General features: G+C 35.7%; 1 long non-coding RNA gene across 1 annotated transcript in view; it reads left to right on the top strand.

The window, feature by feature from the left end:
- Positions 1-21,644, top strand: part of LOC145990176 (uncharacterized) — a 66,240-nt gene extending 44,596 nt beyond the window's left edge. Inside the window, exon 4 of the long non-coding RNA XR_014441943.1 lies at positions 21,520-21,644. This is a non-coding gene — a long non-coding RNA (uncharacterized LOC145990176). The remainder of the gene's footprint in view (positions 1-21,519) is intronic.
- Positions 21,645-25,569: the final 3,925 nt, after the last annotated feature.

The following is a 25,569-nucleotide window of genomic DNA, read 5'->3' as shown; positions in this document are numbered from 1 at the left end:
TTTTCCTCGAATTTTCGGCATTTTCCCGTCATTTCTCGCTATATTCGGTGTATTGTTTCGTCATATTTTATCACTTCTTTCATTTTGGTAATATTCTTGAGTCTTTTCACCAAGGTGAACATAGGCCTATATAGATCTCGCAAGATTGCAATTTACAAGCACAGATGCGGGAAATTAACGCATTTACAATTAATTCAGTGCATACGACTTTATCGTTAAATTGTTTTAAAATTATTCGGTTGTTTCCATTGGAAATCCTCGTTGCATATTTTGATTGAATGTGCACGTGGTATCATTTGGTGCCCTTTTTTAAAAAAAACAAGATTGCATTTTGTTTAATTTCCTTTTCATTTCAATTTTTAACGTAAAACCAACAAATTTAATGGTCTTTTTTCCATTTTTTACGTAATTTTTTCCCATTTTTTAGGACATTCTATAGGTCATATACCTATATTTTTTAGGTCATCAACTTCTGCTCCCTAGTTATTACAAACAAGCTAACAGCTTTTGTTTTTGATTCTTTTGGTGACATACCTCCATTAGGTTTAGTTAGTTATCTCAATACTCGTAATCTCTATTATAGTGACGAGCGTACACAGGGTTTTGAGGATGTAAATTGTGGCCACCTATGTGTTTCAATGTTGGCCTTCCTATCTGGAATAAATAAACCATCATTTGAAGATTTCCAGAAAGTATTGTGGCATCTAAAGCATCATGGGAGTGTTTCATCTTACTAGTGAAACTTAAGTACTAAAACGTAGCTTACACAATGATATTATCTATCCTAAATCTATATCTCTTCGTGCTTTATACAATATGTATCTTATTCCTAATATCACAGAACACAATAATAGGGTTGCAGTAGGAAATGAAAGAAAATATTATTACCCTTGGTCAGTATAATCTACCAACATTACAAGCTCATCTGCCTAGAGGTGTGTTACTATCACAAAACTCTGTTACACGCAGGGTGGAATTAGTTTCTGAAACTGTAACAGTTGATCTGGGTACACTTGGTAATCTACTAGGTTTTGAGAATAATACAAAACTTGAGCCTGCCATCAAACACATAGGTGGCAATATTCCTAGATTCTTAGACATAGAGACTTTGAATATTCATTGTAATGTAGCAGAAGGAATGATTACTAATTCTGATGGCAGCATAGGTAGTCACAAACAAACTGGAATCATAGCAATTTTCAAACCAAATTCTGAGTTCATGGAAGCAACATCTACACACCCTCCTCACCTATCTATTTTCCAGTATCCCATAATCGTGTAGACCACATAGAGCCAGTAGTAACCAACGAAAAAGGTGAAGTAGTAGATTTTCAGGTGCCTCCACAACAGCAATCATAGAAATTAATATATAAAATAACCATTAACATGGAGCATATTAAAAGTTATGAATTACAATATTTTCCTCCCAATCGTCGTACATTTGCTAATCTCAATGAACCCAATCGTGAAATTGAATTTGATGTGTACGTGGGTGACAGTTTTGTACATCCTCACATAACTGACTTGTACATTAAATTTAAAGTAGTAAAAAATGAAAATGATGAGACATTTCCTCCTGGTGCAAACATAAAAGTAGTAGATAATTTTGTACCATACAGGCCGGGGGGGGGGGGGGGGAGGTTTAAATCAGAAACCAAAATTCTGACAAAAAACCACACAGTACTGTTCCCCATGCGTCTGCTGCCAGGTTTCTTCTCAGACTACAAGGACATCATATGAAATGGTGGTTTGAGAATTACTTTTCGTAGGGCAGCCAATGATAATAATGCTCTTCTGCGTTACAGAACCTTAAATGCAGATGGTAAAACACTTCCCAACACCCTACGTGAAGCAGCCAAGTGTATTATCAAGACCATGGAGCTACGAATACCAGTAGTAGAATACGAAACTAATTATGCTCTCAAATACAAAGCAAATATTCTGAAAAATCCACAAGTTCCTATTGGATTTTACACTTACCAGTGTGTCCAAAACCTTGCCTCTGGTGGATGTGATATGTGCTACTGTTTGTATAAATGATAGGAAATTTAGGCATAAATTTATAATTGAAACTTGAGTTGTTTCCGCCATTTGATCGTAGGAAGAGGTTTTCTGAGACAGAGTGGGATTATTTTACACATACATGAGAATGGGTGGTTGTTTAAAGATAGAGACGTATTTTGCACATTTTTTAAAAGCTTAGATAAAACGAGAATTTAGCCTCACTGTTATAAAAAGAAATAACGCAGTACAGGGAAAGAATGACTCTTCACATTTCTCGCACCTGGTGGGATGCAACACACATTCACAAGAGTATTGCAGGAAGTCTATGAACGAAGATGAAGAGGGATACGTGAAATTTGACTTACCTGCGGGTGAATTAGTGGATTCTAATACTCTTAAGGTTGATATTGTTTTTTTTTTTTTTTTTTTTTTTTAAGTCTACTTGATTCGCAAATAGTCTAAATCGCGAACCGCCCTACAGTTTAAAGTGCGATCCGATCCACTTTGTGCCTCCATTGGGTATCGAACGCGGGACCCTTGATTACAAGACCTCGACGTTATTACTACGCCATCGGGGAGGCACGCAATTTACACAAATATGTTGATTCCAATAACACGTTATATGCATATTCTGATAATGATGTACGTTTGGGGCATCTAAACATATTTTTTTCAACTATAGCATGTCTAAAAGAATCATTGAAGTTGGGATTTTTATAACTGCAGGAAGCACGGCTTTGAATGTGCGATATAAAATAAATGCAGGTTTGTCTTCCATACGTGGTGGTTTTGTTACGTTTCTTCGCTTCGTGAAACATGCACTTTTGCAGGAACGGCTTCTTGCATCCGCCTGGGGCCTTGCTCTAACTAAAAAAAATATATTTGTTTAGCATAATCGAGGGTTACTTATTCCTGCCGAACTTACTAGAAAACATGGATTCTATTGGGATCATACGGCTTTGAATGACAGTATCAATGAAGATTTATGTACACTACTACTTATAATAATGAGCATAAAATATTAATCAGGAAAGTAGACTCCACTACAGATCTGACCAAACAATAGACCCTTTAATTGACATTAATGGCTTTTTTATTCATTTTCGAGGGGTGACGCTATTGTTATTTAATCTTGCGCCACGTGTCGTGGGTGGAGGAGGAGATGAGTCATCGATGACTCATGCACACGTGTGAGTTTGAAATTAATGGTTTTCCATTAGTGCACAAAAGACACTATTATGTATTCCGTTTTTGACCTAAGCTAACACTATTGTTGTATTTTATTAATGCGTTTCTGCCGGATATGAGTCACAGATGATTTATACTGACGTTGGAGTTTGGAATTAATGGTTTCTCCATTAAGGTACAAAAGACACTATTATGGAGTTCGTTTTCGGACTATTCTAACACTATTGTTGTATTTTATTAATGCGTTTCTGCCGGATATGAGTCATGGGTGCTTTAGGCACACGTGGGAACTTGGAATTAATGGTTTTTCCATTAATGTACAAAATACATTTTCGGCCTATTCCGGCCATTTTGGCGTCGGTGGTGAGTCATATTTGGTATAATTAAGGATCCGGATTTACCCGTATTCAACCGGTGCCGACGCGTTCGATCGGATGTAGAAGATATTATAACACATGTTCGCTTTAAAGGCGAAGAAATTGAACGATGTATCCTATATGAAAACGAAGTATGCGAGCAGAATCCATGTTATTAATATTAACCTGTTACGGAAGAACCTGTTATGTGGTTGCATTCATCGGCACCCCCAAACCACGCGCGTTCATGGACACGTGAGGGGAAAAAAGGTTCTCTATTGTTACGGCCCCCATCGCTTGGTCTTCTTCCGAAGTTGAATGGAAGTCAAGTGTCGCCAAATTTTTACACACGAGTATTGATTTTCTTTGAGGTTCCAATTTTTTTTGGTGGAAGTAATCTACGCGGTATTTCTGCCGCCTTTCGTAACATTGCAAAGACTATTTAACCTAAGGCGTAACGAATTTGGCTGAACTAGGAACATCAGATCCAGTATCTACAAGTTAAAGTGGATGCGATCCACTATTTGCCCTTATTTCGGGGTTGCGAACCACAGTCCATTTGATTATTGCCTTATAAACATCAGGATTCACGTAAAATTGACCAGATGTTTTTACTGTTAGAGACAATATTTCGCATTTTTTGTGTATTTTTACTCAGAAAACGCTATTTGAACGATTCAAGCAAGAGTTCGCATGGGAATTTAGACACACAAACTGTGTTTCTTCAACTTTAGCTGAAATTTAGGTTTATTTTTTACTCTAATATCACAATTTCTTCTATTCAGGCAACATTTTTTATTAAATTTTGGACTCACAAAGACATTTTTCAACTTTTAACTTGTTATTTTAAAAGTTTATTTCCATTTTTTACTCTAATATCACAATTTCTTCTATTCAGGCAACATTTTTTATTAAATTTTGGACTCACAAAGACATTTTTCAACTTTTAACTTGCTATTTTAAAAGTTTATTTCCATTTTTTACTCTAATATCACAATTTCATCTATTCTTGCAGAAGTGTTTATTGCAATTTTGACTTGCAAAGATAATTTTTTCAACTTCTTTTATTATTTTTTCTATTTATTGCCTTTTGTATCTTATATTTTTAATTCTTAACTTTGAGTTTTGTTCTTTATTTAAAAAATTTCTCTAATCACTAAGGAAGAAGTACTTTTAAGTAAAACTGTACCCACAAAGTTTATTATTATTATTATTATTATTATTAGTATTATTATTATTGTTGTTGTTGTTTTTGTTTTGATGTAGTTGTTGAATCTTGTTGTTGTTGTTAGGGTTTATTGACTTCCACTACGCTATTTTTGGTTTGCTTCGTAGGAAAGTTTGTTTATTTTAGAGTTTCCTCGGTATTTTTTTACTGTTAGGGTAGGTAAAGTTTCTTAAATATATGAGTAGGGTTCCATATATTCTTGTTCTTGCATGTTTTTCATATGATGTGATCACAACAACTCTCCAAGTGCTTTTACTGCATGTTTCCATTTTTATTGAGGCTTAGTGATTCCTAGAGCCACTTTATGCATGAGAGAAAGCTTGAAAATTTCGATCTCAGATAGCCGTCAACCTTATGTCAGAGTATTTTCGAGTATATTTTAGACTTATTATGTGGCAGTAGAATATCACGGCTTGCTTATTTTTTAAGTATGTTGCGCAGTTATTGTATTTTTGCTTTTGCTTTCTAGATAAACTGTATGAAATGTTTAATATTTGTACTTTTTTTTTTGCACTTATAAGAGGCCAAACTTTTACTGTAACTAAAATTATTATGTCTCTAAGCACTGAAACCCCTTTACCAAGAGTACTATAACTGAATGTTTATTAATATTGTTTCTTTCATCCCTTAAATATAACTACTTAACAATATAATGACAAATCACAGGACAAGTCGATGTTAGCAGATGACTACGTGGCTCTTAAGTCCAACTGCCAAACTTTTCTTACCATGCTATTTACCCTTATAGTCTTTTATTCGGGGTACGTTTCAAGTGCTATTGACTTTTTGAGTGTTTGATTAACACCAGGGGTTATTTGTATCTGTTATGCTGTATTATTTGAGGCTTCTTTTTTTATTCTACAATCACTATATGTCCCTGAGAACTAAATTTCCACTGACTGAAGCTTAAAGCTTACGCTCTACAGCATGTTGAATGGTTAAGCACTGGTCAATATGAATTTTACAGAGGCTAGTAGGAGGCATAGGAACACACGCCAGAGCCTTATTAGCATGCAAGAAGCATTTTCAGGGAGTACTACGAGGAAACGAAGTTGATTTTTTGAGTGATTTACCAGTTACACAGCCAATATTTGCTATTTCAAGTAACTACAGGTACCAAAACATTTTAGAGCCCAACACTAACTAGACTTCAATTTATATTTTATTAGGTGCTAAATGTAGCAAGAACACTGATTGTACATACTTTTGAGAATCCAACTATTTCAGGATTTTTTCTATGTAAGCATATTTTTATTGATTACTAACTTTAACAGACCAATCAGGAAGACGCCAAAATTCACTAAACTTAGTACTATAGTGTATGTGATTGCATGAAAAGTAGAAATTATAACAACCACAAGATTTCGCTTTTTTTGCTTTTGGGACTAATCGTGACGCTGAGGATGAATGGATGGCCAAAAATCTTAAGGACTGGATGTATTTTACCACTACAGACGCCTATGTAGAAACACTAGAGTACTGTTAGCTTTCAAAATTGAGGTTATACTGTACTGTTTTTTTAAATATTTCGTATTTGGCACGCTTAACAAGTTACATTTATATCCATTTCAGGACAAATATTGCTAAAACTCTCAAATTAATGTGTACAACTTTATATTTCTGCTATCAAAGGAATTAACAATCCTATTTTACAAACAAAGGGTATTGTTTACACTTTATTTACTTCAATCTGAGACTAATATTTTACAGTAATTGAATCATTCAGCCCTAGTCAATATTTTACTGCATCAGAAAGTTTGTTATTAATCTAATAAGTATCCTATTTTGTGCTATTCTAACGCAAACGTTGTTTAATTCACTGGTTATAATGCAAACTTTTGCAAAATTCGATATATTCACTACCTTCAAACCAAACAATTGTACTTATTTAGCGCATTTCATTTATATTTCTTGTAATTAACTTATGTTTCTTATAATTAACAATCTAAACTAATTACTTTGGCATGTTAAAAACCTTATTTTTTACTATTTCCTATTCTATCAGGTTCTATATTGCTGTTTTTATCAATTTATGTAAGACCACACTCTGGTAAATGCCTATATATTCTCTTTTATACACACGCACGCACGCTACACACACACTCACACACACACACATTTACACACTTATACGAACATACATCTGACGTTTTTCAATATTTTGCTATGAAGTTTGCATCCACGCTATTCAATCAAGGGCAGGCAATGTAGTATTTATGAGTATTAGTAATCCAAAAGTGGTGTTTTTGGTGTCCAAGTTCAGATGAGAGTCTGCTATGTGCCTTTTGCAGGGGATTGCATGTGAAGTGTATCCATATTGAGCATTATTGAGTGTGTATGCTTCCAAGTTTTGCTGTTATTTTCCTATAATTCTGCGAGACTGTAGAGAGTTCTCCCTTTTCAACCAGTTTTCTTTCATTGATTGGATACTTTTTGGGAACTTAGCAGTTTTTTATGTTATGAAGCAGATTGTTGTAGAATATTTTGCATGGTCTTTTGTGATATTGAGTGGGTGCTGTAACGGTAGTAAGTATCTTTCCTTCTTGTGTTGATGTTCTCGTGTAGGTTTCCTATTTTTGGTCAAGTTGCAGTAGGGAACTTAGCAGTTTTTTATGTTATGAAGCAGATTGTTGTAGAATATTTTGCATGGTCTTTTGTGATATTGAGTGGGTGCTGTAATGGTAGTAAGTATCTTTCCTTTTTGTGTTGATGTTCTTGTGTAGGTTTCCTATTTTCGGTCAAGTTGCAGTACTTAGAATAATCGCTATTGTCTTATTGATCTACGAAGCTCCTTTGAATAATCATTTGCATGTGACCCTATACTCCACGCTGTACTTTGTTCTGGGAGCTATCTTTTGAAGCCTTGGCATTCTGCTAGTACAGCATTATTATCGTAGTGGTAAATTAGTTCGTGAAAATATGTATTTTTCTGATTAACTATAGTCACTTAGTTGTTCTAGCAGGTATAAGTAGTTACTGGTGATGTTGTTAATTTTCTATTCGCACGGGCTATGTATGATGTAGCGTATTTGTGTTGGCTGTCCCTTTTATTCCTATGTTGTTGAGTTTCTCCATAAGCATGTCCTGTTTTACTCTATTCTATGCCTTGTTGCTGCTAGATATCTGAGGTATGTTGCTGGTTCATATCTGAGTTAGCTTGTTTGACTATCTATTATTTTTGCTATGGCTGTGGCTATTGATGTCCCTTTCTGAATTCCATGTTGGTTTCTGTTTATCCTTGTTGCTGCTTGTTATCTGAGTTAGGTTGTTTGACTTCAGGACTATCCTTTTTTAACTTTATTGTTGATTGCTTTTTTGTTTATTTCCTTATTTGTTTTTATTTGTTTACTGAATCTATTTGTTTTGTGTCTTGTAATATTATTTACTATAGTAACAAAATTATTTTTAAAAATTGATATTTATCAACATACTTGGATATTTCTTGTTCAGTATACAAGCAGCAACAAGGATAAACAGAAACCAACATGGAATTCAGAAAGGGACATCAATAGCCACAGCCATAGCAAAAATAATAGATAGTCAAACAAGCTAACTCAGATATGAACCAGCAACATACCTCAGATATCTAGCAGCAACAAGGCATAGAATAGAGTAAAACAGGACATGCTTATGGAGAAACTCAACAACATAGGAATAAAAGGGACAGCCAACACAAATACGCTACATCATACATAGCCCGTGCGAATAGAAAATTAACAACATCACCAGTAACTACTTATACCTGCTAGAACAACTAAGTGACTATAGTTAATCAGAAAAATACATATTTTCACGAACTAATTTACCACTACGATAATAATGCTGTACTAGCAGAATGCCAAGGCTTCAAAAGATAGCTCCCAGAACAAAGTACAGCGTGGAGTATAGGGTCACATGCAAATGATTATTCAAAGGAGCTTCGTAGATCAATAAGACAATAGCGATTATTCTAAGTACTGCAACTTGACCGAAAATAGGAAACCTACACAAGAACATCAACACAAAAAGGAAAGATACTTACTACCATTACAGCACCCACTCAATATCACAAAAGACCATGCAAAATATTCTACAACAATCTGCTTCATAACATAAAAAACTGCTAAGTTCCCTACTGCAACTTGACCAAAAATAGGAAACCTACACGAGAACATCAACACAAGAAGGAAAGATACTTACTACCGTTACAGCACCCACTCAATATCACAAAAGACCATGCAAAATATTCTACAACAATCTGCTTCATAACATAAAAAACTGCTAAGTTCCCAAAAAGTATCCAATCAATGAAAGAAAACTGGTTGAAAAGGGAGAACTCTCTACAGTCTCGCAGAATTATAGGAAAATAACAGCAAAACTTGGAAGCATACACACTCAATAATGCTCAATATGGATACACTTCACATGCAATCCCCTGCAAAAGGCACATAGCAGACTCTCATCTGAACTTGGACACCAAAAACACCACTTTTGGATTACTAATACTCATAAATACTACATTGCCTGCCCTTGATTGAATAGCGTGGATGCAAACTTCATAGCAAAATATTGAAAAACGTCAGATGTATGTTCGTATAAGTGTGTAAATGTGTGTGTGTGTGAGTGTGTGTGTAGCGTGCGTGCGTGTGTATAAAAGAGAATATATAGGCATTTACCAGAGTGTGGTCTTACATAAATTGATAAAAACAGCAATATAGAACCTGATAGAATAGGAAATAGTAAAAAATAAGGTTTTTAACATGCCAAAGTAATTAGTTTAGATTGTTAATTATAAGAAACATAAGTTAATTACAAGAAATATAAATGAAATGCGCTAAATAAGTACAATTGTTTGGTTTGAAGGTAGTGAATATATCGAATTTTGCAAAAGTTTGCATTATAACCAGTGAATTAAACAACGTTTGCGTTAGAATAGCACAAAATAGGATACTTATTAGATTAATAACAAACTTTCTGATGCAGTAAAATATTGACTAGGGCTGAATGATTCAATTACTGTAAAATATTAGTCTCAGATTGAAGTAAATAAAGTGTAAACAATACCCTTTGTTTGTAAAATAGGATTGTTAATTCCTTTGATAGCAGAAATATAAAGTTGTACACATTAATTTGAGAGTTTTAGCAATATTTGTCCTGAAATGGATATAAATGTAACTTGTTAAGCGTGCCAAATACGAAATATTTAAAAAAACAGTACAGTATAACCTCAATTTTGAAAGCTAACAGTACTCTAGTGTTTCTACATAGGCGTCTGTAGTGGTAAAATACATCCAGTCCTTAAGATTTTTGGCCATCCATTCATCCTCAGCGTCACGATTAGTCCCAAAAGCAAAAAAAGCGAAATCTTGTGGTTGTTATAATTTCTACTTTTCATGCAATCACATACACTATAGTACTAAGTTTAGTGAATTTTGGCGTCTTCCTGATTGGTCTGTTAAAGTTAGTAATCAATAAAAATATGCTTACATAGAAAAAATCCTGAAATAGTTGGATTCTCAAAAGTATGTACAATCAGTGTTCTTGCTACATTTAGCACCTAATAAAATATAAATTGAAGTCTAGTTAGTGTTGGGCTCTAAAATGTTTTGGTACCTGTAGTTACTTGAAATAGCAAATATTGGCTGTGTAACTGGTAAATCACTCAAAAAATCAACTTCGTTTCCTCGTAGTACTCCCTGAAAATGCTTCTTGCATGCTAATAAGGCTCTGGCGTGTGTTCCTATGCCTCCTACTAGCCTCTGTAAAATTCATATTGACCAGTGCTTAACCATTCAACATGCTGTAGAGCGTAAGCTTTAAGCTTCAGTCAGTGGAAATTTAGTTCTCAGGGACATATAGTGATTGTAGAATAAAAAAAGAAGCCTCAAATAATACAGCATAACAGATACAAATAACCCCTGGTGTTAATCAAACACTCAAAAAGTCAATAGCACTTGAAACGTACCCCGAATAAAAGACTATAAGGGTAAATAGCATGGTAAGAAAAGTTTGGCAGTTGGACTTAAGAGCCACGTAGTCATCTGCTAACATCGACTTGTCCTGTGATTTGTCATTATATTGTTAAGTAGTTATATTTAAGGGATGAAAGAAACAATATTAATAAACATTCAGTTATAGTACTCTTGGTAAAGGGGTTTCAGTGCTTAGAGACATAATAATTTTAGTTACAGTAAAAGTTTGGCCTCTTATAAGTGCAAAAAAAAAAGTACAAATATTAAACATTTCATACAGTTTATCTAGAAAGCAAAAGCAAAAATACAATAACTGCGCAACATACTTAAAAAATAAGCAAGCCGTGATATTCTACTGCCACATAATAAGTCTAAAATATACTCGAAAATACTCTGACATAAGGTTGACGGCTATCTGAGATCGAAATTTTCAAGCTTTCTCTCATGCATAAAGTGGCTCTAGGAATCACTAAGCCTCAATAAAAATGGAAACATGCAGTAAAAGCACTTGGAGAGTTGTTGTGATCACATCATATGAAAAACATGCAAGAACAAGAATATATGGAACCCTACTCATATATTTAAGAAACTTTACCTACCCTAACAGTAAAAAAATACCGAGGAAACTCTAAAATAAACAAACTTTCCTACGAAGCAAACCAAAAATAGCGTAGTGGAAGTCAATAAACCCTAACAACAACAACAAGATTCAACAACTACATCAAAACAAAAACAACAACAACAATAATAATAATACTAATAATAATAATAATAATAATAATAAACTTTGTGGGTACAGTTTTACTTAAAAGTACTTCTTCCTTAGTGATTAGAGAAATTTTTTAAATAAAGAACAAAACTCAAAGTTAAGAATTAAAAATATAAGATACAAAAGGCAATAAATAGAAAAAATAATAAAAGAAGTTGAAAAAATTATCTTTGCAAGTCAAAATTGCAATAAACACTTCTGCAAGAATAGATGAAATTGTGATATTAGAGTAAAAAATGGAAATAAACTTTTAAAATAGCAAGTTAAAAGTTGAAAAATGTCTTTGTGAGTCCAAAATTTAATAAAAAATGTTGCCTGAATAGAAGAAATTGTGATATTAGAGTAAAAAATGGAAATAAACTTTTAAAATAACAAGTTAAAAGTTGAAAAATGTCTTTGTGAGTCCAAAATTTAATAAAAAATGTTGCCTGAATAGAAGAAATTGTGATATTAGAGTAAAAAATAAACCTAAATTTCAGCTAAAGTTGAAGAAACACAGTTTGTGTGTCTAAATTCCCATGCGAACTCTTGCTTGAATCGTTCAAATAGCGTTTTCTGAGTAAAAATACACAAAAAATGCGAAATATTGTCTCTAACAGTAAAAACATCTGGTCAATTTTACGTGAATCCTGATGTTTATAAGGCAATAATCAAATGGACTGTGGTTCGCAACCCCGAAATAAGGGCAAATAGTGGATCGCATCCACTTTAACTTGTAGATACTGGATCTGATGTTCCTAGTTCAGCCAAATTCGTTACGCCTTAGGTTAAATAGTCTTTGCAATGTTACGAAAGGCGGCAGAAATACCGCGTAGATTACTTCCACCAAAAAAAATTGGAACCTCAAAGAAAATCAATACTCGTGTGTAAAAATTTGGCGACACTTGACTTCCATTCAACTTCGGAAGAAGACCAAGCGATGGGGGCCGTAACAATAGAGAACCTTTTTTCCCCTCACGTGTCCATGAACGCGCGTGGTTTGGGGGTGCCGATGAATGCAACCACATAACAGGTTCTTCCGTAACAGGTTAATATTAATAACATGGATTCTGCTCGCATACTTCGTTTTCATATAGGATACATCGTTCAATTTCTTCGCCTTTAAAGCGAACATGTGTTATAATATCTTCTACATCCGATCGAACGCGTCGGCACCGGTTGAATACGGGTAAATCCGGATCCTTAATTATACCAAATATGACTCACCACCGACGCCAAAATGGCCGGAATAGGCCGAAAATGTCTTTTGTACATTAATGGAAAAACCATTAATTCCAAGTTCCCACGTGTGCCTAAAGCACCCATGACTCATATCCGACAGAAACGCATTAATAAAATACAACAATAGTGTTAGAATAGTCCGAAAACGAACTCCATAATAGTGTCTTTTGTACCTTAATGGAGAAACCATTAATTCCAAACTCCAACGTCAGTATAAATCATCTGTGACTCATATCCGGCAGAAACGCATTAATAAAATACAACAATAGTGTTAGCTTAGGTCAAAAACGGAATACATAATAGTGTCTTTTGTGCACTAATGGAAAACCATTAATTTCAAACTCACACGTGTGCATGAGTCATCGATGACTCATCTCCTCCTCCACCCACGACACGTGGCGCAAGATTAAATAACAATAGCGTCACCCCTCGAAAATGAATAAAAAAGCCATTAATGTCAATTAAAGGGTCTATTGTTTGGTCAGATCTGTAGTAGAGTCTACTCAGGAACTTTATTTTTCGTCTAGTGGATTTAACATCCTTTTAATTATTCAGCAAATATTCAAATCATTACCTTTCTTGACATTAATTTCCTTGCCAGGACAGCTGTTTCTATGCAAATTTTGGCGATCTTAACTCACGTAAGCTAGATATTAGCTAATGTTCATGCTGTTATATTATTATCCTTGCACCGTCTTTGTACCATTTCATGTAATAATAATAATAATAATAATAGTAATAGAATTAATTAATTTACATATTGAAGTGAATAGACCTATGAATTATACTTTATTAATGTATTAATTTAAATATTTGCTTAATTGTTGTCGTTAATGTTATTATTATTATCTTCTATGAAACACTTGGCTTGAACATACCCTCAAAAAATATATTTCTAGATGCGTGCCTGCCGAAGGATAAATTTTATGAAGCGGTGGTGGTATCGGGCTTAGAGGCTAAAGGAAAAACAAACAAGTATGTGCGTTATAATCTGAACATGAGAAACAGCACAATATCACAAAGAAACACTTTATGAAACTTATGTCATAGAAGGAGATGTTTAACAATAAATGCTTTCTATTTGTAATATACTAAGTATTGCAATTTTAAATAATCTTTTGTGTTCGTACTACACATTTAAAAACTTTTTTGATTATCCCCAGCGCCAAGCTTAGAATTTTAAGAAAAAATGTACATTTTCATAGTGCACGGAAGTTCGACATTCAGAAAGAAAGAAGGTCCAGGGGAAAACATTTCAAAACTTCCAAAAGGTATAGCAGTAATGAAAAAGAGCACTAACTTAAATGTACGATGGATACACAGTTGTATGGAAGCGAGAAAAAACACAAGGCAGATTTCATAAGATACCTAGCAATCAGTAACCAACAAAATGCATTTTTAATATTAATGTCCTCATGATTAACGAACCTTATTTATTCTCACCACGCAATGGGTAAAATATTTGGAGCTTTATGCCACTTCCCGGAAAAATAATTTGTGTTTCTGCTACTTTTGACTTTTGTTGGCATGATATCCCGGATCACTTTTTCGAGACGAGACGAGACAAAACGAGACGAGACGTGACAGAACCCTTCGAGACGGGAACCGAGACGGGACAAACGAATATTTTCGATACGAGACACCAGCCAAGACAGCATTTTTACGAGGCGGGACGAGACAGACCAAAGTCTCGTTTCGTCTCGTCTCGTAGGCAACACTACTGGGAAAGCCACTGTTAATCTCGGACACATTTTTTTAAAAATCAACTCACCAGAAGATTTTATAATTTCGTATTGGAGACTGAAGTAAGATGAGTTTTCTGCAGGTTTGGATATTATCCTTAAGGGTGCTGTCGCCAGCCTTCACACCTAACCTTAACAAAGCTATAATATCCCATCACTGTTACTTGGATCTTTAATACTTAGAAAGATTTCAGAACGAAAGGGACACGCGATAAATGTCGTTTCAAATGAGTCCATCAACAGCAACGTTTCACATTGTAACGACACAAAAGGCCTCACAAACTTATTTTCGACTTGTGAAATCCTCAGGTGACACGGTGTGAAATCTCTCTTAGTAGGCCACTCGTGTTGACCACAGAAGAAAAATGCCCCCTCAACCGGTGGGAATGTCCCTCAGTTTTCTTCTTTCTCCTTTATTTTCTGTGCTTGTTCGTTATACAGGCAACATCTGACGATTTGATATACACCGGATGTGCACATCAGTCAAATCAGTCAAAGTCAAGAGTGGCTCAGTTGTTAGAGTAATGGCACGGTTTGCCAGAGCCCTGATTCGGTCCCTAGTAGAGTCTGCAATTTCCGCTAAAATGTATACATATGCAACATCTTCGTGCTTTCTCTTATCGCCATTTTCAGCTGTCTCTTGGTAGTTAAGTTTGAGTGTGTGTCGAATCCAGTAGGCTTAAACAAAAGTATATTTTATGCCACGAAATTCTCAGACTGCACACACTGCAACGTCCCTCTAGTGCACTTCTTAAAATAAATTTATACAACGGCTACAGTTATATCTTAATCTCAGGGGATAGGTTCTTTATTCGAGAATTCCAAATAAGAAAGCGTTTTATAGCCAAGAGGATATAGTTAAATGCGGATCTATATTCTGAAAACTGTACACAATACAGAGAAAATATATAGCGAGGCTTGTATATACATTGATATATATATATATATATATATATATATATATATATATATATATATATATATGTATATATATATATATATATATATATATATGTATATATATATATGCTGATTCCAAATTTACGTCGGTAGTATTCTTCTTATAAATATATGCATAATTGAAAGTAGATCTTCTTCTTCTATCGTTGATTAGTGAAAAGGCTTCTTCTTCTTTTCTTCCTTCTATTTTGGTAAAAGGCTTCTTCTTCCTTTCTATCTTTGATTAGGGAAAAGGCTTCTTCCTCTTCTTTTCTTCCTTCTATTTTTGGAAAAGGCTTATTCTTCGTTTCTTTCTTCTAATTTATTGTCTTTACTTTTAAAGCGTAATCTTATTTATTACATATATGCGCTCGGTTTCCCCGCTTCTTTGGCATTATACAAACGACACAGGCTATACTTATAAAAAGATTAGGGGCGACTAAACTGACAATAGCGCCACCTCCTATGTAACGACCAAAAGGGGAATACCCCAGGATCGCCAACAGCAAGCGCTGCCTATGGCCCAATGCGTCTAATAAGAAGCGCAACCGTAAGTGCTTCGGGGCGTCTAATTTGACACAGCGCCACCGAGGGACGGACAAATACAAAAACTGACGATGTTCTCCTCGTCAGAGGTATTAAATGAAATTTTGATCACTACGATAAAAAAGGAGAGTTACATTTCTGAATTCATTTGCTCACTTTCCTAATTATTTCATATACAAGCATATTCTTAATTATCTTAATTGGCTATATAAAGGTAAAGTGTTCCCCTGTGCATAGCACCACGCCATGAAGGCGTATAGGGGGTGTGGGGGTAACGCCCCACACTTTCTTGATCCGGTCGTGATTGGGGGTGATGTGATCAGCATCACGCCCCTGACCGCCTTTACCCCCCAGGGTTTCCCCCAGGTACCCATGTTATTCGACGCTGGGTGGGCGCCGGGGCCGCTTCCACCGTTAGAAAAGTTCCCGGATTTGAACCGGCCGGGGATCGAACCCGGGACCTTGAGCATGGTAGTCAGACGCGTTACCGACTGAGCCACCGCGGCCATATACAACATTTTATTCACTCCTTCTATAATTTTTATACTCTTCCTTTTTTTATTTTGTATTTACTATAATCTATATATAATCACTCTTCTCCGCTATTAGTTTCAACAATGAACTCTGCTCTTCTATATATGGCGTGCTGCCATCTATCGTCGCTCTCGGGAAAGATTTCTTCCTTGCATTTTTCATTGTGTCGTCGGAACTGGCACGTTACAACACGAAATTTGGTCCGGGCACAATTAAATCATTTCTGAAAACTTTGATTGTTAGTTGATCTGTACAACTTATTTCTTTTTATAATAAACCGCTCCAATACCCGGTACTGCTGAAATATTCACTTTAGAAAGATACCATTGATCTCTTCGGTCCTCGACCCGAACTAGAGTGCATCACACATATCTTTGCCGTTGCGCACATACCAATTTTCGTTTCGTCTCCCTCTCTTTTAGCATCACGTGTTCTACGCTGCTCGCCAACCTTCGCCATTTTTGCCATATTGTCATTCCATTCCTGGACACACTCGCGCAAACATCATTGAAAACAATTGAATAGCTCTCCAGCTCGCGGTTAACACCGTTCGGCAGGAACGGTAATGTGGCAATATAGCACGGCGTAGTGGTTGCTTCTTTTATGCAGTGCATGTTCATTGGCTAGCTAGTAACTAGTGTTGCCAACTGTAATAATGAAGCACTATTTGTGTCACGGAAGGAGAAAGGCAGTTAAAGGGACGGTGAGTTTTGTTGGATTCGAAGCACCATATTTTTATTTCATACTAAGTATTTTGACCGGTTTGACGTTGTGTGCGTGATTTGCGTGTGTGTATGTGAAAGTGTGTGTTTGTTAATGAGCGTTAAATTCCATAATGCCTCCAGTTCTGTCAAAGTTGATATCAAAAACCTTGCATAGCCAAGCTCGGAAAATTCACAAATTGTTCATATTTCATAATTTTGGAATTGTTCAAAAGAAATAAATTATGTGGCTCCATGAGCATTTCAACTCTTGGCTTTCTTGTAGAAATTGCATAGAGGAGGCTGTCATTTTTGCTGCTTAATGCGATGCTTATTTTTTTCTGTGTTAAAATTGCCATGCTTTGATGGGTGAAAAGTTCATAGAAAAAAAAAGCCGCGAAGCTTATCATCTAGTGGCAGTATATGCAGTGCTCGAAAAATTTATCTCAAAGCTAGGTGCCAGCTCTGAAAATCAGGCGCCAGGAAACCACCTACTAGCAATTGTGCATACTACAGTATGTTTCAAAAGTCGCGCAATCCAAACTTTGAAAATCTATATCAGAAATCGTTAAGAGATATTTTCACCGGGTTTTCTGCACTAAACTAATCCTGTACGCTATCACTGGGTTCATAAATTTATGTTAGAATTTATCTACATAAAAGCAATTACATTATTTAAAAAAAAAAACATTGTTAATTTGCTGAAAACATTTGAGAACTGATTTTCAACAATAAATACCAACTCTTGAAAAAATTGAGGACATCATTTGTTGGTGTTTGACTGGTTGTTAAACAGTTGCTTTGTGAGGTACAGCAGAAGCAGGGCATTTTTATTGGAAAACCTCTTGCACATGAGTGTAAGAATGAGTAGTAAAATACTCTTCAGCAATGCACACGCACTGCTCCAATGAATATGCCATGCTGAATCATTAATAACACAGGCACAGTAGCGGCGAAAGTGAGTGAAGAGAATTCAATGTAACCAGGGGCAGCCTAGGATTCTCTCAAGAGTCCAATTTCGGCACAAAATCTTGATTTACATTTTTCACGTAAATGTATAGACATATGCTGCATGTGACTGTTGGCAATATTTCGACCTGCTAGTGTTGCCATATACGGAGATATGTCCAAAAAATTGCACTTTTCACCCAACCCATAAAATCGCCAGCAAAAATTCATCAAATGATGCACATGACCAATATTGGTCGCAAATGACAGACTAACATGCCATCAGTCATCAAAGGTCTAATTATGACCCTTCGATAATTTCTTACATATTTTTCTTACTCAGAAGTTCATTTCTGGAAAAAATTTAATGCTCCTTTCCGTCAGTTATTAATTTATACAATTTTCTGTACGGAGTGAACTAATAATTTTAAGCATTGACAAATATCTCAATGGATGAGGCTTTATAATGCAGAAAACCAGGTGTAAATATCTCTTACGGTTTTCATGATATACATTTCCAAAGTTTAGGTTGTGCGACTTTTGAAACACTCTGTATAAGATGCTGAGCATCAAGGTATTCAAATCATCGCTAAATTATTTGAGAAAGCAGGAAATGTGGTGTTGGGGCACAAAGGGTAAGAAATTGTTACTGACTCTATGGAATGTTCACAACGTTGATAAAAAAATAATTTGCTAACTGCAATTTGAACTTAGAATCATCAAAATTTCATAAATATTACAGCATAAGATCACAGTCGCCAGGCTGAAATTTTTAGTCGCCATGGCGACCTGGCGACCGGGATTTTTTGAGCCCTGAGTATATGTACTTGTTATTGTTGTGGAAGCCGGCATCGTTTGTAAATGTACAACAAAGGCAACCCACTGTCGCCCATCACAGAGAGGCAATAATACTGCTTGAGGAGGAGTGATGTGGTCAAATTGTCGCCGTTTAACACGTTCGCATGTTATTAGTTCTCAAAGCAGTGGTAGTGGCGGTCGTGTATTATCTGTCGTTGCAGTTCCGTACCAGTGTAGACTGGTTTTGGGAGTGAACAGTTAGAACTCCACCATTGCATTAATGCAATGGAAAATAATAAAGTGTTTATTTTGTTTGAAATCACTCAAATAAGGAATCACTATGAAGGAGTCTTCTTTGCAGCATTTTTGGCAATTTTACGTATGTGTTAGTTTATATGTATGTAGCTACATACAAAGCCACTTGTTAGTACACATTAATCCTAGTCTTGGTATAATGCATGACGTTTAAAACTCAACGTTAGATAGACCTAATTTTCTTGTTGTACGTAACAGCTGTGCATCGGCGCACTGCAGCGATTTTTCTATCTGCTCCATTAGCAACACTGCTTCTTGAGTTGTGTCGCGCATCGCACGGCAGAAATATATGTGTTGGGCTCTAACACTACACTGAGGCTCCGGAAGTTCCGCTGTCGTCAATGTCTTCAGCTTAGGACCCAAACTGGAAGCAGTAGTAGACTTCGTTACTTTACGGTATAGTCCTTTTCATTTTCGAGTCACTAGATATTATAAAGCTATCAATGGACACTGGCCATTGACGGCGATTCGGGGGTCAAGGGGGGCAGTTGCCTCCACTTTCTTGCCACTTTTACCCCCGCACTATGCTAAACATTATCTACTAAGGGTAAGTGAACTGTCCTTCCCCCCCAGGTTTTGGCATATTGCCCCCCCCCCCCCTGTTTTGGCATATTGCCACCCCAAGTTTTGGAACTCAGTTGTTGTCACTGACATTGGCTGATCACTAATCAACTGTATGAACTGTCACATTTACCTCTGAAGTGTCATTATTAAATTCTGTTGTACAGATCAACCAGGAAATTGAAGCCGCGTATTTCTATCCTCATTATAGAACGTTCCGTTAATATTGCCAGTAGTTCAACTTCTTCCCTTATTCAAGAACGTTCCCTCTCGTGCTTTCCAGAGATTAAAGAATTACAATGAATCGCCCTACGTGTGACGCTACTTTTGTAGCTTCCAAATGCTGACAAGTTCTTACATAGTGCTGTGACAACACCGAAAGCGCATGAAAAGGTTTCGTGCAATATTATCAACAGGGCTATAGAGACATTCTCAGTCTCGCCTCAATAAATATTTAACTCCTTAAATTAATCTTCACATCACTGAAGAAGCCAAAAATCTAATTTTAATTAGCGTAAACTGAAAAATTTCCTTTAGTGGGGGAGGGGGCTCGAGCTCCCTGATTCCCACCTTGGATACATGCTATTAACAATAACAGAGTTACAGAACATTCTCCGTCTTATCTCGATAACTATTTGTCTCAAATTATCATCACATTATTCAAGAACCCGAAAACCTAATTTTATCTAGCGTAAACTGAAAAAATTTCTTGAAAAAGGGGTGGGTGGGCTTGAGCCCGCTTATTCCTACCTTGGATACATGCTATTAACAATAACAGGGCTACGGAACATTTTCCGCTTTTCCTCGATAATCATTTCTGTCCTTAAATTATCGTCATATTATATTATTTCTCACCACAAGAACAAAAAACCTCATTCTATCTAGTATAAACCGAAAATATTCGGGGGGGGGGGGCTCGAGCACCCAAAGCCCCCTTTGATACGTGCCTGGTTTGTGACATTATTGTACCTTACTTATAATTTAGGAGCAACTCCAAACAACCTTAGACCGATTCTGGTCACCTTGTGGTCACATTGCACCCAAGGGCATCCGCAATTTTTTTCTCGGGCATGGGGTCAGAGTGAGATTTCATATCATACCCTTCATTGATATAAACTTTTATTATTGTCATTGCTATTATTGTTATAATTATACTTTACAAATCATAAAATTCAAATTTCATTTAAAATACTTTGGCGTTGTGTACAAGTTCAGATTCCAGTCTGCTATTAAGATCGAAACTTCATTCGCCTTGCTTCCTTTCCATAAACATTTATCACTTTTTTGATGAACAATAGTAATAAATGAAATTGGAATTTTATGATTTATAAAGTATAATATAATAATAATGGCAATGACAATAATAAAAGTTTCTGTGACTGATGGTATGAAATCTTACTCTGTCCTCCAAGCCCAAAAAAAAAAAAAATAATAATTGCGGACGCCATTGGATGCAATGTGACGACAAGGTTGCTCTGGGGGCCTTTGTTAGCCAGTAGGAATAAGGAAGAATCTGAGGTGATAGTTTTTCAATCTGTAGGACTGATGTCGTACAAACTCGCAACAAACAATTAATTTATATCTGGCCGATGTCTGAAGTTATCCAACCCTAAGGTCCTTGGTGAAGCGAATTCTCCCTTTAGTCCCTGAACTGCATGTGACTGTATGTGTTTGTGGATCGGAATGTACTATAAGTGTTATTTTGTTTTTCTCTACAGATCTCAACCTCCAGAGTTCATGTTCTTCGAGAATTAAGCCGAAAGAGGATCACTGAAAAAAGCACGTGCTGTTCGGGAGACTGTGCCACCGTAGGGATTACTCCTCTGCCTTTTCTAGTAGTCTGTTACGACGTGAGTGCAATTTGCTTCTATGATAACTTATCTATAACATTAAGAGAACAGGTTGTGGGATCTGAAATGGTTAATTCAAGATTCATTTTAAAAGAATCATATTACTATCGTCAATTTTGAAATCTTTAATTCACGTTTCACGGTGTGCTATTGAATTATGCACAGAGAAGAGTTTAAAGTACGTAAAGTATTAAGCTCAGATAAATTTATAAGTAAATAATTGAGAAGATGCAGGGAGCTGCATCAAAACACGCTTCAATTGACGAGTTAAAGTACAGCTTAATGTGACAAGAAATACTTTATTGCATCATATGATGCTCCTCGGTGTTACCTTTAAATATAGAATGTCCAAAAATGCATCGAACTCTAAACTTGTTTCTTGACAAATGCCAAAAGAACAGACGTTAAAGCATAAATCGATGCGTTTCAGTTGCACCAATAGATTTGATGTTTTCTGTGTATGTATCTGAATTCATCCTACTGTTTTCACTAAAATATATTTTTCAATACACAAAAACACAAGAAACGGTTTCCTACGCATAATAATTTACAGGTCGTTATGCGAGCAATGTATATGAACATATTCAGTGTTTCATTTGCACAATCTACGAAATATTATTCTGTGACGTAGGGTTTTGGAGGATAATTTTCACATGGCATGCTACGTACAACAAGTCATGTTAGCCGGAAACTTTCAAGTGTGTCTAATTTAATTTAGTTCTCCTTAGCGAACACCACAAGTGAAAAGTTTACTCCAACTTAGGTTCAAAAGAACACACATTCATAATTTTTGCACTTAAATTTGCATGTGAAATATTTCTGACTTTCTTTAATGCAATAATTTAAAGGATCAATGCGAAGAAATTACATCAGATACTACTGTAGAGATATGCACTCGAAAACTGCTAATGTTCATGTTGATTGATAACATACCTCAAATCATTAAGCAATGAGTATACGGAAAGTATTTTCTGTATTGTTGTATTGATTAAAAATAAAGCTAGCAATGTGATGATGTCGTATATTTACCACATTTCTTTCTCCATGGAAGAACAAGGCAGGTTCTTAGTTGTTTTTAGAGTAACATACAGAGCCACCACGATGGTTCAATCGTTAGAGCATCTCACAACCACTCGTGGGAGTCGCTTTCTGATTAGATTTAGGGTTTGTGATTTGAGGTAGAAATTTTGCAGCGTGCCCTTGTAATGGAGCCCCTAGCATCTAATATGTAGGTAATTGTGGATAAAGGCTGCCGATGCCGTGTTGATCACATTACGTCCACAAATGTCGGGATTGAAAAAGTCTGCGGCCTTACTTCCACATGACTTCCCGCATTTCGCAACGTACGGTGGGTTGCCTATTTTCAACTTCTTAAAGTAGCATATGCAAGTCCTTCATGTTACAGCTCTAGGCACATTCCAGTTAATTATTCTACCTAGGTATATTTATGAAGTAGATGAAATAAATAGGAATTTAAAGACGAGTAAAGAAAAACTTATTATAATAAACAATAAATCATTACTAACATCATTGGAATACACACCCCCTTAATCCTAATAAGAATTGGAAAATTATAATTTAAAATGATTACTTATACATTGCATTATTCGATTTTAACGGCAACGCAGGTTAGAAGGCACGCTTTTCTTACTACAACTGGTAATGCGCCATTTCAAAACCCTTCGCTTGATGTGTTGAATCAGACTTTCGAATAGATAATTAAAACTCATGTTTCATATTTTGATTCTAGGTTACACTTCAGTGGACGATTGTCTTCAGGATAGTCATTTGGGTCTAAGATGGATGAAGCACCAGAATCTCCACAACACACAAGTGAGCCAAGAAACTTCAAGTGAAAAACGATTGTAAGTGTGCTCACTTATTTCCAATCCCAGAGTTCATCACAAGAATCCAGAAATTCATTGGTACATTTACATCATTGGTGGAATTTAAAGAAGTGGATACATTAATGAGGATGATAATTTTTAATGAACGCAAGTGTAACTGGTACAGCGAAGGCAGGGACATTAAATAAGGTTAGGTGATCTTAACTCTGTTAAAGGATTGGATTTAATGACTAAGTGCAAGGAAATGTAACTGTATAATTGTGTGCATGTGTAGTGTAATTTCCTATTTATGTCAAACACAAGAGCAAAGTTAGACTTGAATAGTGTATTCACACATAAGTAACACTTTTAATTGGAGAGATGGCGACTGTAGTTTCAAAGCTCAAGGATGTTAATGGCTGTAACGAGAAAAAATGTGATGAAGCAACAGCGAATGATTCACATGAGGACAACGGAAAAGATTCTGCGGATGGACAACAACGCATGACATATGACAAAAGACCGGGGACATCAGGAATGAGTGGTCAGCTTTATGAAATATATCTATCAATGCATTTTCTTCTGAAAGGAAAGAAGATCTGCGAGGAAAAGAAGATGAAGAACTTCTTGTTAGCCACAAATTTGGAACAAGCAGGTAATTTTGATGATGTCGTTTTCAGCTATCGCTATGTAGACCAGAATGGAGCAGAGAAGACAAAGATCATATTCCTACAAGCAAAGCACCGAGATGACCCGCTGAAGAATAAACTTACTCTAAAGGAAATGCTTTCGAAGAAAGATAAAGATTTTAAGCTGACCAGATATTTCACAGCCTACCGTAAGATTAAGCAGTGCTTTCTGACGATGAAAACTCATCCAATATTTAGAAGCAATTTTGAAGATTGTGAGTTTGTTTTATTCACTAACAAAACACATGATTTCATGCCAAATGATCCAAGTGTTGAAGAAGTTGAACTTCTGGAAGACAACATACTATGTATAGGCAATAAAAATAATTATTACAAGCTCAATTTACGTGGAATTAAAGGAGAGAAAATCCTAGAAACTCTGAAAAATTCATCTGATTGTCATAAACTAGCCAAACAGTTAGCAGAATGTGTTGTCTCTAAGAAGTGTGTAAGCGTGGATAAAGATGTTATGAAACTGTACCACCATGCTCTAGCTAAAGATGTAATTGAAAGGACAGATGAGAATGAAGGAAAATTCAAAGAAAATTTCCTCTCAACTGAAAACGACAGTCCTTTCAAGCAAATGTTCTTACATGAAATTCAATCTAGAAAAGGGATCACTGAATTTTCTGATGCAGATGTGATATTTCAAAATATCAAACTTCCAAAGAATTTTGGCAGAATGAAGGATATAGATGAAAAGCCAGCATTACCACATGATGTTGTTTCTGAAGAGGAAATAGAAGATTTCTTAAGTAGGTTTAAGATTTTTGTGAATGAACCTAATGAGAGTGAATTAAGGGATCTCATAAAGAAGGAAATACAGTGTAAGTTCACTGTAGATGACAGTGACATAGAGGGCGTGCTTTCCGAAACAAGGACTAAAATTGAAAACTGGTGGAAACGGAAAGACGATAATTATTTCCTCACACAGGACAATAACTTTTATGAGGAATCAGCTAGAGTTTCGGTTTGGTTTGACGTTAGAGACCCAGTTGAACTATTTACAGGAAGGCAAGATGAGTTTCTCGAATTGCATCAAGCTGTGCAAAGAAACCAAATAGGTGACAAGGCCACTGTTATATCTCAATCAACTTCAATTAGTGTGTCTAGGTGGAATAGGAAAGAGCGAGTTAGCAAGGAAATATATTCAAAGGTATTCCAAGGAATATGACGATAACATCATGTGGATGAACGCTGAAAGTTATGACACACTTTGTGAATCATTTCGTAGACTAGCGGAAAACAAGTTACGAATTCGCACAGAAAACGTGGATGGAAAACCTAGAGATATCAAATCCATTGTGAATGAGGTCTATCAAGTTTTCTCAAAGAGGAAAAGTGTCTTTGTGTTCGACAATGCTCAACAATGTAGAAGTGAAAGAGAAGGAGATAACGGCATA

The sequence above is a fragment of the Lepisma saccharinum genome, chromosome 7 (genome assembly GCF_977018435.1).
Source record: "Lepisma saccharinum chromosome 7, izLepSacc3.1, whole genome shotgun sequence".
In the NCBI taxonomy this organism is placed as follows: Eukaryota; Metazoa; Arthropoda; class Insecta; order Zygentoma; family Lepismatidae; genus Lepisma; species Lepisma saccharinum.
This window is presented reverse-complemented; position numbering and strand designations above follow the sequence as displayed.